Source organism: Sus scrofa, chromosome 16 (genome assembly GCF_054392235.1).
Source record: "Sus scrofa isolate SSC_HxYL_T2T_F1_AM1 chromosome 16, Sscrofa_HxYL_maternal_Yorkshire_Landrace_v2.0, whole genome shotgun sequence".
Classification (NCBI taxonomy): domain Eukaryota; kingdom Metazoa; phylum Chordata; class Mammalia; order Artiodactyla; family Suidae; genus Sus; species Sus scrofa.
In genome coordinates, this window is record NC_139398.1 from 8708449 (window position 1) to 8731571 (window position 23123).

Here is a 23123-nt window from a genome sequence, read left to right on the forward strand (position 1 = left end):
TCTTCATTCAACGACGCTGCATGGAATCCACTGCATTCCATCGGGATGCTTTGGGCCATGCTGCATAAAATCCACTGCATTCAATCGGGATGCATTGGGCCTCGCTGCATGGACTCCACTGCATACAATCGGGATCCATTGCGCCACAATGCATGGAATCCTCTGCATTCAATGACGCTGCATGGAATCCACTGCATTCCATCGGGATGCTTTGGGCCATGCTGCATAAAATCCACTGCATTCAATCATGCTGCATGGAATCCACTGCATTCAATCATGCTGCATAAAATCCACTGCATTCAATAGGGTTCCATTTCTTCACGCTGCATGGAATCCACTGCATTCAATCACGCTGCATGGAATCCACTGCATTCAACATGGATGAATTTTACCACGCTGCATTTAGTACACTGTATTCAATCACAATTCATGGAATCCATTGCATTCAATCGGGATGCTTTGGGCCATGCTGCATAAAATCCACTGCATTCAATCGGGATGCACTGGGCATCGCTGCATGGACTCCACTGCATACAATCCGGATCCATTGCGCCACAATGCATGGAATCCTCTGCATTCAATGACGCTGCATGGAATCCACTGCATTCAATCGGGATGCTTTGGGCCATGCTGCATAAAATCCATTGCATTCAATCATGCTGCATGGAATCCACTGCATTCAATCGGGATGCATTTTACCATGCTGCATTGATTACCCTTCATTCAATCAGGCTGCATGGAATCCACTGCATTCTATCGGGATGCTTTGGGCCATGCTGCATAAAATCCACTGCATTTAATCGGGATGCATTTGGCCACGCTGCATGGACTCCACTGCATAAAATCGGGATCCATTGCCCCAAAATGCAAGGAATCATCTGCATTCAATGACGCTGCATGGAATCCACTGCATTCCATCGGGATTCTTTGGGCCATGCTGCATAAAATCCACTGCATTCAACCATGCTGCATGGAATCCACTGCATTCAATCATGCTGCATAAAATCCACTGCATTCAATCGGGATGCATTGGGCCTCGCTGCATGGAATAAACTGCATTCAATCAGGCTCCATGGAATCCACTGCATTCAATGGGGATGCATTCTACCATGCTGCATGGAGTTCACTGCATTCAATCACAATGCATGGAATCCACTGCATTCCATCGGGATGCTTTGGGCCATGCTGCATAAAATCCACTGCATTCAATCGGGATGCATTGGGCCTCGCTGCATGGACTCCACTGCATACAATCGGGATCCATTGCGCCAAAATGCATGGAATCCTCTGCATTCATTGACGCTGCATGGAATCCACTGCATTCCATCGGGATGCTTTGGGCCATACTGCATAAAATCCACTGCATGCAATCATGCTGCATGGAATCCACTGCATTCAATCATGCTGCATAAAATCCACTGCATTCAATAGGGTTCCATTTCTTCTTCACGCTGCCTGGAATCCACTGCATTCAATCACGCTGCATGGAATCCACTGCATTCAATATGGATGCATTTTACCACTCTGCATGGAATCCACTGCATTTAATCACGCTGCATGTAATCCATGGAATTTAATCGGGATTCATTTTACTAAGCTGTATGGAATCGACTGCATTTAATCACGCTGCATGGAATCCACTGCATTCAATCGGGATTCATTTTACAAGGCTGCATGGAGTACACTGCATTCAATCACAATGCATGGAATCCACTGCATTCAAACGGGATGCTTTGGGCCATGCTGCATAAAATCCACTGCATTCAATCATGCTGCATGGAATCCACTGCATTCAATCATGCAGCATAAAATCCGCTGCATTCCATAGGGTTCCATTTCTTCATGCTGCATGGAATACACTGCATTCAATCAGGCTGCATGGAATCCACTGCATTCAATCGGGATGCATTTTTCCTCGTTGCATGGATTACACTGCATTCCATCACAATGCATCGAATCCACTGCATTCAATCGGGAAGCTTTGGGCCATGCTGCATACAATCCACTGCATTCAATCGGGATGCACTGGGCCTCGCTGCATGGACTCCACTGCATATAATCGGGATCCATTGCGCCACAATGCATGGAATACTCTGCATTCAATGACGCTGAATGGAATCCACTGCATTGAATCGTGAAGCTATGGGCCATGCTGCATAAAATCCACTGCATGCAATCATGCTGCATGGAATCCACTGCATTCAATCATGTTGCATAAAATCCACTGCATTCAATAGGGTTCCATTTCTTCACCCTGCATGGAATCCACTGCATTCAACCAAGCTGCATGGAATCCACTGCATTCAATCGGGATGCATTTTACCACTCTGCATGGATTACACTGCATTTAATCACGCTGCATGTAATCCATGGAATTTTAATCGGGATTCATTTTACTAAGCTGTATGGAATCGACTGCACTTAATCACGCTGCATGGAATCCACTGCATTCAATCGGGATGCATTTTACCACGTTGCATGCAGTTCACTGCATTCAATCACAATGCATGGAATCCACTGCATTCAATCGGGATGCTTTGGGCCATGCTGCATAAAATCCACTGCATTCAATCTTGCTTTTTGAATCCACTGCATTCAGTAATGCTGCATAAATCCTTGCATTCAATTGGGTTCCATTTCTCCACGCTGCATGGAATACACTGCATTCAATCACGCTGCATGGAATCCACTGCATTCAATCGGGATGCATTTTACCATGCTGCGTGGTTTTCACTGCATTCAATCACAATGCATGGAATCCACTGCATTCCATCGGGATGCTTTGGGCCATGCTGCATAAAATCCACTGCATTCAATCATGCTGCATGTAATCCACTGCATTCAATCATGCTGCATAAAATCCACTGCATTCAATAGGGTTCCATTTCTTCACGCTGCATGTAATACACTGCATTCAATCACACTGAATGGAATCCACTGCATTCAATCGGGATGCATTTTACCTCGCTGCATGGATTACACTGCATTCAATCACAATGCTTGGAATCCACTGCATTCCATCGGGATGCTTTGGGCCATGCTGCATAAAATCCACTGCATTCAATCGGGATGCATTGGGCCACGCTGCATCGACTCCACTGCATTCAATCGGTATCCATTGCGCCACAATGCAAGGAATCCTCTGCATTCATTGACGCTGCATGGACTCCACTGCATTCAATCGGGATGCTTTGGGCCATGCTGCATAAAATCCACTGCATTCAACCATGCTGCATGGAATCCATTTCATTCAATCATGCTCTATAAAATCCAATGCATTCAATAGGGTTCCATTACTTCACGCTGCATGGAATACACTACATTAAATCAGGATGCATGGAATCGACTGCATTCAATCAGGATGCATTATACCACGTTGCATGGATTACCCTACATTCAATCACAATGCTTGGAATCCACTGCATTCCATCGGGATGCTTTGGGCCATGCTGCATAAACTCCACTGCATTCAATCGGGAGGCATTGGGCCTCGCTGCATGGACTCCACTGCATAAAATCTGGATCCATTGCGCCACAATGCATGGAATCCTCTGCATTCAACGACGCTGCATGGAATCCACTGCATTCCATCGGGATGTTTTGGGCCATGCTGCATAAAATCTACTGCATTCAATCGGGATGCATTGGGCCTCGCTGCATGAACTCCACTGCATACAATCTGGAACCATTGCGCCAAAATGCATGGAATCGACTGCATTTAATCACGGTGCATGGAATCCACTGCATTCAATCGGGATGCATTTTACCACACTGCTTGGATTACACTGCATTCAATCGCAATGCATAGAATCCACTGCATTCAATATGGATGCATTTTACCACTCTGCATGGAATCCACTGCATTTAATCACGCTGCATGTACTCCATGGAATTTAATCGGGATTCATTTTACTAAGCTGTATGGAATCGACTGCATTTAATCACGCTGCATGGAATCCGCTGCATTCAATCATGCTGCATAAAATCCACTGCATTCAATAGGGTTCCATTTCTTCACGCTGCATGGAATCCACTGCATTCAATCACGCTGCATGGAATCCACTGCATTCAACATGGATGAATTTTACCACGCTGCATTTAGTACACTGTATTCAATCACAATTCATGGAATCCATTGCATTCAATCGGGATGCTTTGGGCCATGCTGCATAAAATCCACTGCATTCAATCGGGATGCACTGGGCATTGCTGCATGGACTCCACTGCATACAATCCGGATCCATTGCGCCACAATGCATGGAATCCTCTTCATTCAACGACGCTGCATGGAATCCACTGCATTCCATCGGGATGCTTTGGGCCATGCTGCATAAAATCCACTGCATTCAATCGGGATGCATTGGGCCTCGCTGCATGGACTCCACTGCATACAATCGGGATCCATTGCGCCACAATGCATGGAATCCTCTGCATTCAATGACGCTGCATGGAATCCACTGCATTCCATCGGGATGCTTTGGGCCATGCTGCATAAAATCCACTGCATTCAATCATGCTGCATGGAATCCACTGCATTCAATCATGCTGCATAAAATCCACTGCATTCAATAGGGTTCCATTTCTTCACGCTGCATGGAATCCACTGCATTCACTCAGGATGCATTTTACCACACTGCATGGATTACACTTCATTCAATCACAATGCATGGAATCCACTGCATTCCATCGGGCTGCTTTGGGCCATGCTGCATAAAATCCACTGCATTCAATCAGATGCATTTTGCCTCACTGCATAGACTCCACTGCATACAATCGGGATCCATTTCGCCAAAATGCATTGAATCTTCTGCATTCAATTACGCTGCATGGAATCCACTGCATTCCATCGGGATGCTTTGGGCCATACTGCATAAAATCCACTGCATGCAATCATGCTGCATGGAATCCACTGCATTCAATCATGCTGCATAAAATCCACTGCATTCAATAGGGTTCCATTTCTTCTTCACGCTGCCTGGAATCCACTGCATTCAATCACGCTGCATGGAATCCACTGCATTCAATCGGGATGCATTTTACCACACTGCTTGGATTACACTGCATTCAATCGCAATGCATAGAATCCACTGCATTCAATATGGATTCATTTTACCACTCTGCATGGAATCCACTGCATTTAATCACGCTGCATGTAATCCATGGAATTTAATCGGGATTCATTTTACTAAGCTGTATGGAATCGACTGCATTTAATCACGCTGCATGGAATCCACTGCATTCAATCGGGATTCATTTTACAAGGCTGCATGGAGTACACTGCATTCAATCACAATGCATGGAATCCACTGCATTCAAACGGGATGCTTTGGGCCATGCTGCATAAAATCCACTGCATTCAATCATGCTGCATGGAATCCACTGCATTCAATCATGCAGCATAAAATCCGCTGCATTCCATAGGGTTCCATTTCTTCATGCTGCATGGAATACACTGCATTCAATCAGGCTGCATGGAATCCACTGCATTCAATCGGGATGCATTTTTCCTCGTTGCATGGATTACACTGCATTCCATCACAATGCATGGAATCCACTGCATTCAATCGGGAAGCTTTGGGCCATGCTGCATACAATCCACTGCATTCAATCGGGATGCACTGGGCCTCGCTGCATGGACTCCACTGCATATAATCGGGATCCATTGCGCCACAATGCATGGAATACTCTGCATGCAATGACGCTGAATGGAATCCACTGCATTGAATCGTGAAGCTATGGGCCATGCTGCATAAAATCCACTGCATGCAATCATGCTGCATGGAATCCACTGCATTCAATCATGTTGCATAAAATCCACTGCATTCAATAGGGTTCCATTTCTTCACCCTGCATGGAATCCACTGCATTCAACCACGCTGCATGGAATCCACTGCATTCAATCGGGAAGCATTTTACCACTCTGCATTGATTACACTGCATTTAATCATGCTGCATGTAATCCATGGAATTTAATCGGGATTCATTTTACTAAGCTGTATGGAATCGACTGCACTTAATCACGCTGCATGGAATCCACTGCATTCAATCGGGATGCATTTTACCACGTTGCATGCAGTTCACTGCATTCAATCACAATGCATGGAATCCACTGCATTCCATCGGGATGCTTTGGGCCATGCTGCATAAAATCCACTGCATTCAATCTTGCTTTTTGAATCCACTGCATTCAGTAATGCTGCATAAAATCCTTGCATTCAATTGGGTTCCATTTCTTCACGCTGCATGGAATACACTGCATTCAATCACGCTGCATGGAATCCACTGCATTCAATCGGGATGCATTTTACCATGCTGCGTGGTTTTCACTGCGTTCAATCACAATGCATGGAATCCACTGCATTCAATCGGGATGCTTTGGGCCATGCTGCATAAAATCCACTGCATTCAATCATGCTGCATGGAATCCACTGCATTCAATCATGCTGCAATAAATCCACTGCATTCAATAGGGTTCCATTTCTTCACGCTGCATGTTATACACTTCATTCATTCACGCTGCATGGAATCCACTGCATTCAATCGGGATGCATTTTACCTCGCTGCATGGATTACACTGCATTCAATCACAATGCATGGAATCCACTGCATTCCATCGGGATGCTTTGGGCCATGCTGCATAAAATCCACTGCATTCAATCAGATGCATTTTGCCTCGCTGCATAGACTCCACTGCATACAATCGGGATCCATTTCGCCAAAATGCATTGAATCTTATGCATTCAATTACGCTGCATGGAATCCACTGCATTCAATCGGGATGCTTTGGGCCATGCTGCATAAAATCCATTGCATTCAATCATGCTGCATGGAATCCACTGCATTCAATCGGGATGCATTTTACCATGCTGCATTGATTACCCTTCATTCAATCAGGCTGCATGGAATCCACTGCATTCTATCGGGATACTTTGGGCCATGCTGCATAAAATCCACTGCATTTAATCGGGATGCATTTGGCCACGCTGCATGGACTCCACTGCATAAAATCGGGATCCATTGCCCCAAAATGCAAGGAATCATCTGCATTCAATGACGCTGCATGGAATCCACTGCATTCCATCGGGATGCTTTGGGCCATGCTGCATAAAATCCACTGCATACAACCATGCTGCATGGAATCCACTGCATTCAATCATGCTGCATAAAATCCACTGCATTCAATCGGGATGCATTGGGCCTCGCTGCATGGAATAAACTGCATTCAATCAGGCTCCATGGAATCCACTGCATTCAATGGGGATGCATTCTACCATGCTGCATGGAGTTCACTGCATTCAATCACAATGCATGGAATCCACTGCATTCCATCGGGATGCTTTGGGCCATGCTGCATAAAATCCACTGCATTCAATCGGGATGCATTGGGCCTCGCTGCATGGACTCCACTGCATACAATCGGGATCCATTGCGCCAAAATGCATGGAATCCTCTGCATTCATTGACGCTGCATGGAATCCACTGCATTCCATCAGGATGCTTTGGGCCATACTGCATAAAATCCACTGCATGCAATCATGCTGCATGGAATCCACTGCATTCAATCATGCTGCATAAAATCCACTGCATTCAATAGGGTTCCATTTCTTCTTCACGCTGCCTGGAATCCACTGCATTCAATCACGCTGCATGGAATCCACTGCATTCAATATGGATGCATTTTACCACTCTGCATGGAATCCACTGCATTTAATCACGCTGCATGTAATCCATGGAATTTAATCGGGATTCATTTTACTAAGCTGTATGGAATCGACTGCATTTAATCACGCTGCATGGAATCCACTGCATTCAATTGGGATTCATTTTACAAGGCTGCATGGAGTACACTGCATTCAATCACAATGCATGGAATCCACTGCATTCAAACGGGATGCTTTGGGCCATGCTGCATAAAATCCACTGCATTCAATCATGCTGCATGGAATCCACTGCATTCAATCATGCAGCATAAAATCCGCTGCATGCAATCATGCTGCATTGAAACCACTGCATTCAATCATGCTGCATAAAATCCACTGCATTCAATAGGGTTCCATTACTGCACCCTGCATAGAATCCACTGCATTCAACCACGCTGCATGGAATCCACTGCATTCAATCGGGATGCATTTTACCACTCTGCATGGATTACACTGCATTTAATCACGCTGCATGTAATCCATGGAATTTAATCGGGATTCATTTTACTAAGCTGTATGGAATCGACTGCACTTAATCACACTGCATGGAATCCACTGCATTCAATCGGGATGCATTTTACCACGTTGCATGCAGTTCACTGCATTCAATCACAATGCATGGAATCCACTGCATTCCATCGGGATGCTTTGGGCCATGCTGCATAAAATCCACTGCATTCAATCTTGCTTTTTGAATCCACTGCATTCAGTAATGCTGCATAAAATCCTTGCATTCAATTGGGTTCCATTTCTTCACGCTGCCTGGAATCCACTGCATTCAATCACGCTGCATGGAATCCACTGCATTCTATCGGGATGCATTTTACCTCGCTGCATGGATTACACTGCATTCAATCACAATGCATGGAATCCACTGCATTCCATCAGGATGCTTTGGGCCATGCTGCATAAACTCCACTGCATTCAATCGGGAGGCATTGGGCCTCGCTGCATGGACTCCACTGCATAAAATCTGGATCCATTGCGCCACAATGCATGGAATCCTCTGCATTCAACGACGCTGCATGGAATCCACTGCATTCCATCGGGATGTTTTGGGCCATGCTGCATAAAATCTACTGCATTCAATCGGGATGCATTGGGCCTCGCTGCATGAACTCCACTGCATACAATCTGGAACCATTGCGCCAAAATGCATGGAATACTCTGCATTCAACGACGCTGCATGGAATCCACTGCATTCAATCGGGATGCTTTGGGCCATGCTGCATAAATCCATTGCATTCAATCATGCTTCATGGAATCCACTGCATTCAATCGTGCTGCATAAAATCCACTGCATTCAATAGGGTTCCATTTCTTCACGCTGCATGGAATCCACTACATTCAATCACGCTGCATGGAATCCACTGCATTCTATCGGGATGCATTTTACCACGCTGCATAGATTACACCGCATTCAATCACAATGCATGGAATCCACTGCATTCAATCGGGATGCTTTGGGCCATGCTGCATAAAATCCACTGCATTCAATCGGGATGCATTGGGCCTCGCTGCATGGACTCCACTGCATTCAATCGGGATCCTTTGTGCCACAATGCATGGAATTCTCTTCATTCAATGACGCTGCATCGAATCCACTGCATTCAATCGGAATCCATTGTGCTACAATGCATGGAATCCTCTGCATTCAATGACGCTGCATGGAATCCACTGCATTCCATCAGGATGCTTTGGGCCATGCTGCATAAAATCCACTGCATGCAATCATGCTGCATGGAATCCACTGCATTCAATCATGCTGCATAAAATCCACTGCATTCAATAGGGTTCCATTTCTTCACGCTGCATGGAATCCACTGCATTCAATCACGCTGCATGAATTCCACTGCATTCAACATGGATGAATTTTACCACGCTGCATTTAGTACACTGTATTCAATCACAATTCATGGAATCCATTGCATTCAATCGGGATGCTTTGGGCCATGCTGCATAAAATCCACTGCATTCAATCGGGATGCACTGGGCATTGCTGCATGGACTCCACTGCATACAATCCGGATCCATTGCGCCACAATGCATGGAATCCTCTTCATTCAACGACGCTGCATGGAATCCACTGCATTCCATCGGGATGCTTTGGGCCATGCTGCATAAAATCCACTGCATTCAATCGGGATGCATTGGGCCTCGCTGCATGGACTCCACTGCATACAATCGGGATCCATTGCGCCACAATGCATGGAATCCTCTGCATTCAATGACGCTGCATGGAATCCACTGCATTCCATCGGGATGCTTTGGGCCATGCTGCATAAAATCCACTGCATTCAATCATGCTGCATGGAATCCACTGCATTCAATCATGCTGCATAAAATCCACTGCATTCAATAGGGTTCCATTTCTTCACGCTGCATGGAATCCACTGCATTCAATCACGCTGCATGGAATCCACTGCATTCAACATGGATGAATTTTACCACGCTGCATTTAGTACACTGTATTCAATCACAATTCATGGAATCCATTGCATTCAATCGGGATGCTTTGGGCCATGCTGCATAAAATCCACTGCATTCAATCGGGATGCACTGGGCATCGCTGCATGGACTCCACTGCATACAATCCGGATCCATTGCGCCACAATGCATGGAATCCTCTGCATTCAATGACGCTGCATGGAATCCACTGCATTCAATCGGGATGCTTTGGGCCATGCTGCATAAAATCCATTGCATTCAATCATGCTGCATGGAATCCACTGCATTCAATCGGGATGCATTTTACCATGCTGCATTGATTACCCTTCATTCAATCAGGCTGCATGGAATCCACTGCATTCTATCGGGATGCTTTGGGCCATGCTGCATAAAATCCACTGCATTTAATCGGGATGCATTTGGCCACGCTGCATGGACTCCACTGCATAAAATCGGGATCCATTGCCCCAAAATGCAAGGAATCATCTGCATTCAATGACGCTGCATGGAATCCACTGCATTCCATCGGGATTCTTTGGGCCATGCTGCATAAAATCCACTGCATTCAACCATGCTGCATGGAATCCACTGCATTCAATCATGCTGCATAAAATCCACTGCATTCAATCGGGATGCATTGGGCCTCGCTGCATGGAATAAACTGCATTCAATCAGGCTCCATGGAATCCACTGCATTCAATGGGGATGCATTCTACCATGCTGCATGGAGTTCACTGCATTCAATCACAATGCATGGAATCCACTGCATTCCATCGGGATGCTTTGGGCCATGCTGCATAAAATCCACTGCATTCAATCGGGATGCATTGGGCCTCGCTGCATGGACTCCACTGCATACAATCGGGATCCATTGCGCCAAAATGCATGGAATCCTCTGCATTCATTGACGCTGCATGGAATCCACTGCATTCCATCGGGATGCTTTGGGCCATACTGCATAAAATCCACTGCATGCAATCATGCTGCATGGAATCCACTGCATTCAATCATGCTGCATAAAATCCACTGCATTCAATAGGGTTCCATTTCTTCTTCACGCTGCCTGGAATCCACTGCATTCAATCACGCTGCATGGAATCCACTGCATTCAATATGGATGCATTTTACCACTCTGCATGGAATCCACTGCATTTAATCACGCTGCATGTAATCCATGGAATTTAATCGGGATTCATTTTACTAAGCTGTATGGAATCGACTGCATTTTATCACGCTGCATGGAATCCACTGCATTCAATCGGGATTCATTTTACAAGGCTGCATGGAGTACACTGCATTCAATCACAATGCATGGAATCCACTGCATTCAAACGGGATGCTTTGGGCCATGCTGCATAAAATCCACTGCATTCAATCATGCTGCATGGAATCCACTGCATTCAATCATGCAGCATAAAATCCGCTGCATTCCATAGGGTTCCATTTCTTCATGCTGCATGGAATACACTGCATTCAATCAGGCTGCATGGAATCCACTGCATTCAATCGGGATGCATTTTTCCTCGTTGCATGGATTACACTGCATTCCATCACAATGCATCGAATCCACTGCATTCAATCGGGAAGCTTTGGGCCATGCTGCATACAATCCACTGCATTCAATCGGGATGCACTGGGCCTCGCTGCATGGACTCCACTGCATATAATCGGGATCCATTGCGCCACAATGCATGGAATACTCTGCATTCAATGACGCTGAATGGAATCCACTGCATTGAATCGTGAAGCTATGGGCCATGCTGCATAAAATCCACTGCATGCAATCATGCTGCATGGAATCCACTGCATTCAATCATGTTGCATAAAATCCACTGCATTCAATAGGGTTCCATTTCTTCACCCTGCATGGAATCCACTGCATTCAACCACGCTGCATGGAATCCACTGCATTCAATCGGGATGCATTTTACCACTCTGCATGGATTACACTGCATTTAATCACGCTGCATGTAATCCATGGAATTTTAATCGGGATTCATTTTACTAAGCTGTATGGAATCGACTGCACTTAATCACGCTGCATGGAATCCACTGCATTCAATCGGGATGCATTTTACCACGTTGCATGCAGTTCACTGCATTCAATCACAATGCATGGAATCCACTGCATTCAATCGGGATGCTTTGGGCCATGCTGCATAAAATCCACTGCATTCAATCTTGCTTTTTGAATCCACTGCATTCAGTAATGCTGCATAAATCCTTGCATTCAATTGGGTTCCATTTCTCCACGCTGCATGGAATACACTGCATTCAATCACGCTGCATGGAATCCACTGCATTCAATCGGGATGCATTTTACCATGCTGCGTGGTTTTCACTGCATTCAATCACAATGCATGGAATCCACTGCATTCCATCGGGATGCTTTGGGCCATGCTGCATAAAATCCACTGCATTCAATCATGCTGCATGGAATCCACTGCATTCAATCATGCTGCATAAAATCCACTGCATTCAATAGGGTTCCATTTCTTCACGCTGCATGTAATACACTGCATTCAATCACACTGAATGGAATCCACTGCATTCAATCGGGATGCATTTTACCTCGCTGCATGGATTACACTGCATTCAATCACAATGCTTGGAATCCACTGCATTCCATCGGGATGCTTTGGGCCATGCTGCATAAAATCCACTGCATTCAATCGGGATGCATTGGGCCACGCTGCATCGACTCCACTGCATTCAATCGGTATCCATTGCGCCACAATGCAAGGAATCCTCTGCATTCATTGACGCTGCATGGACTCCACTGCATTCAATCGGGATGCTTTGGGCCATGCTGCATAAAATCCACTGCATTCAACCATGCTGCATGGAATCCATTTCATTCAATCATGCTCTATAAAATCCAATGCATTCAATAGGGTTCCATTACTTCACGCTGCATGGAATACACTACATTAAATCAGGATGCATGGAATCGACTGCATTCAATCAGGATGCATTATACCACGTTGCATGGATTACCCTACATTCAATCACAATGCTTGGAATCCACTGCATTCCATCGGGATGCTTTTGGCCATGCTGCATAAACTCCACTGCATTCAATCGGGAGGCATTGGGCCTCGCTGCATGGACTCCACTGCATAAAATCTGGATCCATTGCGCCACAATGCATGGAATCCTCTGCATTCAACGACGCTGCATGGAATCCACTGCATTCCATCGGGATGTTTTGGGCCATGCTGCATAAAATCTACTGCATTCAATCGGGATGCATTGGGCCTCGCTGCATGAACTCCACTGCATACAATCTGGAACCATTGCGCCAAAATGCATGGAATCGACTGCATTTAATCACGGTGCATGGAATCCACTGCATTCAATCGGGATGCATTTTACCACACTGCTTGGATTACACTGCATTCAATCGCAATGCATAGAATCCACTGCATTCAATATGGATGCATTTTACCACTCTGCATGGAATCCACTGCATTTAATCACGCTGCATGTACTCCATGGAATTTAATCGGGATTCATTTTACTAAGCTGTATGGAATCGACTGCATTTAATCACGCTGCATGGAATCCGCTGCATTCAATCATGCTGCATAAAATCCACTGCATTCAATAGGGTTCCATTTCTTCACGCTGCATGGAATCCACTGCATTCAATCACGCTGCATGGAATCCACTGCATTCAACATGGATGAATTTTACCACGCTGCATTTAGTACACTGTATTCAATCACAATTCATGGAATCCATTGCATTCAATCGGGATGCTTTGGGCCATGCTGCATAAAATCCACTGCATTCAATCGGGATGCACTGGGCATTGCTGCATGGACTCCACTGCATACAATCCGGATCCATTGCGCCACAATGCATGGAATCCTCTTCATTCAACGACGCTGCATGGAATCCACTGCATTCCATCGGGATGCTTTGGGCCATGCTGCATAAAATCCACTGCATTCAATCGGGATGCATTGGGCCTCGCTGCATGGACTCCACTGCATACAATCGGGATCCATTGCGCCACAATGCATGGAATCCTCTGCATTCAATGACGCTGCATGGAATCCACTGCATTCCATCGGGATGCTTTGGGCCATGCTGCATAAAATCCACTGCATGCAATCATGCTGCATGGAATCCACTGCATTCAATCATGCTGCATAAAATCCACTGCATTCAATAGGGTTCCATTTCTTCACGCTGCATGGAATCCACTGCATTCACTCAGGATGCATTTTACCACACTGCATGGATTACACTTCATTCAATCACAATGCATGGAATCCACTGCATTCCATCGGGCTGCTTTGGGCCATGCTGCATAAAATCCACTGCATTCAATCAGATGCATTTTGCCTCACTGCATAGACTCCACTGCATACAATCGGGATCCATTTCGCCAAAATGCATTGAATCTTCTGCATTCAATTACGCTGCATGGAATCCACTGCATTCCATCGGGATGCTTTGGGCCATACTGCATAAAATCCACTGCATGCAATCATGCTGCATGGAATCCACTGCATTCAATCATGCTGCATAAAATCCACTGCATTCAATAGGGTTCCATTTCTTCTTCACGCTGCCTGGAATCCACTGCATTCAATCACGCTGCATGGAATCCACTGCATTCAATCGGGATGCATTTTACCACACTGCTTGGATTACACTGCATTCAATCGCAATGCATAGAATCCACTGCATTCAATATGGATTCATTTTACCACTCTGCATGGAATCCACTGCATTTAATCACGCTGCATGTAATCCATGGAATTTAATCGGGATTCATTTTACTAAGCTGTATGGAATCGACTGCATTTAATCACGCTGCATGGAATCCACTGCATTCAATCGGGATTCATTTTACAAGGCTGCATGGAGTACACTGCATTCAATCACAATGCATGGAATCCACTGCATTCAAACGGGATGCTTTGGGCCATGCTGCATAAAATCCACTGCATTCAATCATGCTGCATGGAATCCACTGCATTCAATCATGCAGCATAAAATCCGCTGCATTCCATAGGGTTCCATTTCTTCATGCTGCATGGAATACACTGCATTCAATCAGGCTGCATGGAATCCACTGCATTCAATCGGGATGCATTTTTCCTCGTTGCATGGATTACACTACATTCCATCACAATGCATGGAATCCACTGCATTCAATCGGGAAGCTTTGGGCCATGCTGCATACAATCCACTGCATTCAATCGGGATGCACTGGGCCTCGCTGCATGGACTCCACTGCATATAATCGGGATCCATTGCGCCACAATGCATGGAATACTCTGCATGCAATGACGCTGAATGGAATCCACTGCATTGAATCGTGAAGCTATGGGCCATGCTGCATAAAATCCACTGCATGCAATCATGCTGCATGGAATCCACTGCATTCAATCATGTTGCATAAAATCCACTGCATTCAATAGGGTTCCATTTCTTCACCCTGCATGGAATCCACTGCATTCAACCACGCTGCATGGAATCCACTGCATTCAATCGGGAAGCATTTTACCACTCTGCATGGATTACACTGCATTTAATCATGCTGCATGTAATCCATGGAATTTAATCGGGATTCATTTTACTAAGCTGTATGGAATCGACTGCACTTAATCACGCTGCATGGAATCCACTGCATTCAATCGGGATGCATTTTACCACGTTGCATGCAGTTCACTGCATTCAATCACAATGCATGGAATCCACTGCATTCCATCGGGATGCTTTGGGCCATGCTGCATAAAATCCACTGCATTCAATCTTGCTTTTTGAATCCACTGCATTCAGTAATGCTGCATAAAATCCTTGCATTCAATTGGGTTCCATTTCTTCACGCTGCATGGAATACACTGCATTCAATCACGCTGCATGGAATCCACTGCATTCAATCGGGATGCATTTTACCATGCTGCGTGGTTTTCACTGCGTTCAATCACAATGCATGGAATCCACTGCATTCCATCGGGATGCTTTGGGCCATGCTGCATAAAATCCACTGCATTCAATCATGCTGCATGGAATCCACTGCATTCAATCATGCTGCAATAAATCCACTGCATTCAATAGGGTTCCATTTCTTCACGCTGCATGTTATACACTTCATTCATTCACGCTGCATGGAATCCACTGCATTCAATCGGGATGCATTTTACCTCGCTGCATGGATTACACTGCATTCAATCACAATGCATGGAATCCACTGCATTCCATCGGGATGCTTTGGGCCATGCTGCATAAAATCCACTGCATTCAATCATGCTGCATGGAATCCACTGCATTCAATCGGGATGCATTGGGCCTCGCTGCATGGAATAAACTGCATTCAATCAGGCTCCATGGAATCCACTGCATTCAATGGGGATGCATTCTACCATGCTGCATGGAGTTCACTGCATTCAATCACAATGCATGGAATCCACTGCATTCCATCGGGATGCTTTGGGCCATGCTGCATAAAATCCACTGCATTCAATCGGGATGCATTGGGCCTCGCTGCATGGACTCCACTGCATACAATCGGGATCCATTGCGCCAAAATGCATGGAATCCTCTTCATTCATTGACGCTGCATGGAATCCACTGCATTCCATCGGGATGCTTTGGGCCATACTGCATAAAATCCACTGCATGCAATCATGCTGCATGGAATCCACTGCATTCAATCATGCTGCATAAAATCCACTGCATTCAATAGGGTTCCATTTCTTCTTCACGCTGCCTGGAATCCACTGCATTCAATCACGCTGCATGGAATCCACTGCATTCAATATGGATGCATTTTACCACTCTGCATGGAATCCACTGCATTTAATCACGCTGCATGTAATCCATGGAATTTAATCGGGATTCATTTTACTAAGCTGTATGGAATCGACTGCATTTAATCACGCTGCATGGAATCCACTGCATTCAATTGGGATTCATTTTACAAGGCTGCATGGAGTACACTGCATTCAATCACAATGCATGGAATCCACTGCATTCAAACGGGATGCTTTGGGCCATGCTGCATAAAATCCACTGCATTCAATCATGCTGCATGGAATCCACTGCATTCAATCATGCAGCATAAAATCCGCTGCATTCCATAGGGTTCCATTTCTTCATGCTGCATGGAATACACTGCATTCAATCAGGCTGCATGGAATCCACTGCATTCAATCGGGATGCATTTTTCCTCGTTGCATGGATTACACTGCATTCCATCACAATGCATCGAATCCACTGCATTCAATCGGGAAGCTTTGGGCCATGCTGCATACAATCCACTGCATTCAATCGGGATGCACTGGGCCTCGCTGCATGGACTCCACTGCATATAATCGGGATCCATTGCGCCACAATGCATGGAATACTCTGCATTCAATGACGCTGAATGGAATCCACTGCATTGAATCGTGAAGCTATGGGCCATGCTGCATAAAATCCACTGCATGCAATCATGCTGCATGGAATCCACTGCATTCAATCATGTTGCATAAAATCCACTGCATTCAATAGGGTTCCATTTCTTCACCCTGCATGGAATCCACTGCATTCAACCACGCTGCATGGAATCCACTGCATTCAATCGGGATGCATTTTACCACTCTGCATGGATTACACTGCATTTAATCACGCTGCATGTAATCCATGGAATTTTAATCGGGATTCATTTTACTAAGCTGTATGGAATCGACTGCACTTAATCACGCTGCATGGAATCCACTGCATTCAATCGGGATGCATTTTACCACGTTGCATGCAGTTCACTGCATTCAATCACAATGCATGGAATCCACTGCATTCCATCGGGATGCTTTGGGCCATGCTGCATAAAATCCACTGCATTCAATCTTGCTTTTTGAATCCACTGCATTCAGTAATGCTGCATAAATCCTTGCATTCAATTGGGTTCCATTTCTTCACGCTGCATGGAATACACTGCATTCAATCACGCTGCATGGAATCCATTGCATTCAATCGGGATGCATTTTACCATGCTGCGTGGTTTTCACTGCATTCAATCACAATGCATGGAATCCACTGCATTCCATCGGGATGCTTTGGGCCATGCTGCATAAACTCCACTGCATTCAATCATGCTGCATGGAATCCACTGCATTCAATCATGCTGCATAAAATCCACTGCATTCAATAGGGTTCCATTTCTTCACACTGCATGTAATACACTGCATTCAATCACACTGAATGGAATCCACTGCATTCAATCGGGATGCATTTTACCTCGCTGCATGGATTACACTGCATTCAATCACAATGCTTGGAATCCACTACATTCCATCGGGATGCTTTGGGCCATGCTGCATAAAATCCACTGCATTCAATCGGGATGCATTGGGCCACGCTGCATCGACTCCACTGCATTCAATCGGTATCCATTGCGCCACAATGCAAGGAATCCTCTGCATTCATTGACGCTGCATGGACTCCACTGCATTCAATCGGGATGCTTTGGGCCATGCTGCATAAAATCCACTGCATTCAACCATGCTGCATGGAATCCATTTCATTCAATCATGCTCTATAAAATCCAATGCATTCAATAGGGTTCCATTACTTCACGCTGCATGGAATACACTACATTAAATCAGGATGCATGGAATCGACTGCATTCAATCAGGATGCATTATACCACGTTGCATGGATTACCCTACATTCAATCACAATGCATGGCATCCACTGCATTCAATCGGGATGCCTTGGGCCATGCTGCATAAAATCCACTGCATTCAATCGGGATGCATTGGGCCTCGCTGCATAGACTCCACTGCATATAATCGGGATCCATTGCGCCACAATGCATGGAATACTCTGCATTCAATGACGCTGCATGGAATCCACTGCATTCCATCGGGAAGCTTTGGGCCATGCTGCATAAAATCCACTGCATTCAATCATGCTGCATGGAATCCACTGCATTCAATCGGGATGCATTTTACAAGGCTGCATGGATTACATTTCATACACTCAAAATGCATGGAATCCACTGCGTTCTATAGGTATGCTTTGGGCCATACTGCATAAAATACACTGCATTCAATTTGCTGCATGGAATCCACTGCATTCAATCATGCTGAATAAAATCCACTGCATTCAATAGGGTTCCATTTCTTCACGCTGCATGGAATACACTGCATTCAATCAGGCTCCATGGAATCCACTGCATTCAATGGGGATGCATTCTACAATGCTGCATGGAGTTCACTGCATTCAATCACAACGCATGTAATCCACTGCATTCCATTGGGATGCTTTGGGCCATGCTGCATAAAATCCACTGCATTCAATCGGGATGCATTGGGCTTCGCTGCATGGACTCCACTGCATACAATCGGGATCCATTGCGCCAAAATGCATGGAATACTCTGCATTCATTGACGCTGCATGGACTCCACTGCATTCAATCGGGATGCTTTGGGCCATGCTGCATAAAATCCACTGCATTCAACCATGCTGCATGGAATCCATTTCATTCAATCATGCTCTATAAAATCCAATGCATTCAATAGGGTTCCATTACATCACACTGCATGGAATACACTGCATTAAATCAGGATGCATGGAATCGACTGCATTCAATCAGGATGCATTATACCACGTTGCATGGATTACCCTACATTCAATCACAATGCATGGAATCCACTGCATTCAATCGGGATGCTTTGGGCCATGCTGCATAAAATCCACTGCATTCAATCTGGATGCATTGGGCCTCGCTGCATAGACTCCACTGCATATAATCGGGATCCATTGCGCCACAATGCATGGAATATTCTGCATTCAACGACGCTGCATGGAATCCACTGCATTCCATCGGGAAGCTTTGGGCCATGCTGCATAAAATCCACTGCATTCAATCATGCTGCATGGAATCCACTGCATTCAATCGGGATGCATTTTACAAGGCTGCATGGATTACATTTCATACACTCAAAATGCATGGAATCCACTGCGTTCTATAGGTATACTTTGGGCCATACTGCATAAAATACACTGCATTCAATTTGCTGCATGGAATCCACTGCATTCAATCATGCTGCATAAAATCCACTGCATTCCATCGGGATGCATTGGGCCTCGCTGCATGGAATACACTGCATTCAATCACGCTGCATGAATTCCACTGCATTCAATGGGGATGCATTCTACAATGCTGCATGGAGTTCACTGCATTCAATCACAATGCATGGAATCCACTGCATTCCATCGGGATGCTTTGGGCCATGCTGCATAAAATCGACTGCATTCAATCGGGATGCATTGGGCCTCGCTGCATGGACTCCACTGCATACAATCGGGATCCATTGCACCAAAATGCATGGAATCCTCCGCATGCAACGACGCTGCATGGACTCCACTGCATTGAATCGGGATGCTTTGGGCCATGCTGCATAAAATCCACTGCATTCAATCATGCTGCATGGAATCCACTGCATTCAATCATGCTGTATAAAATCCACTGCATTCAATAGGGTTCCATTTCTTCACGTGGCATCGAATCCACTGCATTCAATCACGCTGCATGGAATCCACTGCATTCAATCGGGATGCATTTTTCCTCGCTGCATGGAGTACACTGCATTCAATCATGCTGCATAAAATCCACTGCATTCCATCGGGATGCTTTGGGCCATGCTTCATAAAATCCACTGCATTCAATTTGCTGCATGGAATCCACTGCATTCAATCATGCTGCATAAAATCCACTGCATTCAATCGGGATGCATTGGGCCTCGCTGCATGGAATAAACTGCATTCAATCAGGCTCCATGGAATCCACTGCACTCAATGGGGATGCATTCTACCATGCTGCATGGAGTTCACTGCATTCCATCACAATGCATGGAATCCACTGCATTCCATCGGGATGCTTTGGGCCATGCTGCATACAATCCACTGCATTCAATCGGGATGCATTGGGCCTCGCTGCATGGACTCCACTGCATACAATCGGGATCCATTGCGCCAAAATGCATGGAATCGACTGCATTTAATCACGGTGCATGGAATCCACTGCATTCAATCGGGATGCATTTTACCACACTGCTTGGATTACACTGCATTCAATCGCAATGCATAGAATCCACTGCATTCAATATGGATGCATTTTACCACTCTGCATGGAATCCACTGCATTTAATCACGCTGCATGTAATCCATGGAATTTAATCGGGATTCATTTTACTAAGCTGTATGGAATCGACTGCATTTAATCACGCTGCATGGAATCCACTGCATTCAATCGGGATTCATTTTACAAGGCTGCATGGAGTACACTGCATTCAATCACAATGCATGGAATCCACTGCATTCAAACGGGATGCTTTGGGCCATGCTGCATAAAATCCACTGCATTCAATCATGCTGCATGGAATCCACTGCATTCAATCATGCAGCATAAAATCCGCTGCATTCCATAGGGTTCCATTTCTTCATGCTGCATGGAATCCACTGCATTCAATCAGGCTGCATAAAATCCGCTGCATTCCATAGGGTTCCATTTCTTCATGCTGCATGGAATACACTGCATTCAATCAGGCTGCATGGAATCCACTGCATTCAATCGGGATGCATTTTTCCTCGTTGCATGGATTACACTGCATTCCATCACAATGCATGGAATCCACTGCATTCAATCGGGAAGCTTTGGGCCATGCTGCATACAATCCACTGCATTCAATCGGGATGCACTGGGCCTCGCTGCATGGACTCCACTGCATATAATCGGGATCCATTGCGCCACAATGCATGGAATACTCTGCATGCAATGACGCTGAATGGAATCCACTGCATTGAATCGTGAAGCTATGGGCCATGCTGCATAAAATCCACTGCATGCAATCATGCTGCATTGAAACCACTGCATTCAATCATGCTGCATAAAATCCACTGCATTCAATAGGGTTCCATTACTGCACCCTGCATGGAATCCACTGCATTCAACCACGCTGCATGGAATCCACTGCATTCAATCGGGATGCATTTTACCACTCTGCATGGATTACACTGCATTTAATCACGCTGCATGTAATCCATGGAATTTAATCGGGATTCATTTTACTAAGCTGTATGGAATCGACTGCACTTAATCACGCTGCATGGAATCCACTGCATTCAATCGGGATGCATTTTACCACGTTGCATGCAGTTCACTGCATTCAATCACAATGCATGGAATCCACTGCATTCAATCGGGATGCTTTGGGCCATGCTGCATAAAATCCACTGCATTCAATCTTGCTTTTTGAATCCACTGCATTCAGTAATGCTGCATAAAATCCTTGCATTCAATTGGGTTCCAATTCTTCACGCTGCATGGAATACACTGCATTCAATCACGCTGCATGGAATCCACTGCATTCAATCGGGATGCATTTTACCATGCTGCGTGGTTTTCACTGCATTCAATCACAATGCATGGAATCCACTGCATTCCATCGGGATGCTTTGGGCCATGCTGCATAAACTCCACTGCATTCAATCGGGAGGCATTGGGCCTCGCTGCATGGACTCCACTGCATAAAATCTGGATCCATTGCGCCACAATGCATGGAATCCTCTGCATTCAACGACGCTGCATGGAATCCACTGCATTCCATCGGGATGTTTTGGGCCATGCTGCATAAAATCTACTGCATTCAATCGGGATGCATTGGGCCTCGCTGCATGAACTCCACTGCATACAATCTGGAACCATTGCGCCAAAATGCATGGAATACTCTGCATTCAACGACGCTGCATGGAATCCACTGCATTCAATCGGGATGCTTTGGGCCATGCTGCATAAATCCATTGCATTCAATCATGCTTCATGGAATCCACTGCATTCAATCGTGCTGCATAAAATCCACGGCATTCAATAGGGTTCCATTTCTTCACGCTGCATCGAATCCACTACATTCAATCACGCTGCATGGAATCCACTGCATTCTATCGGGATGCATTTTACCACACTGCATA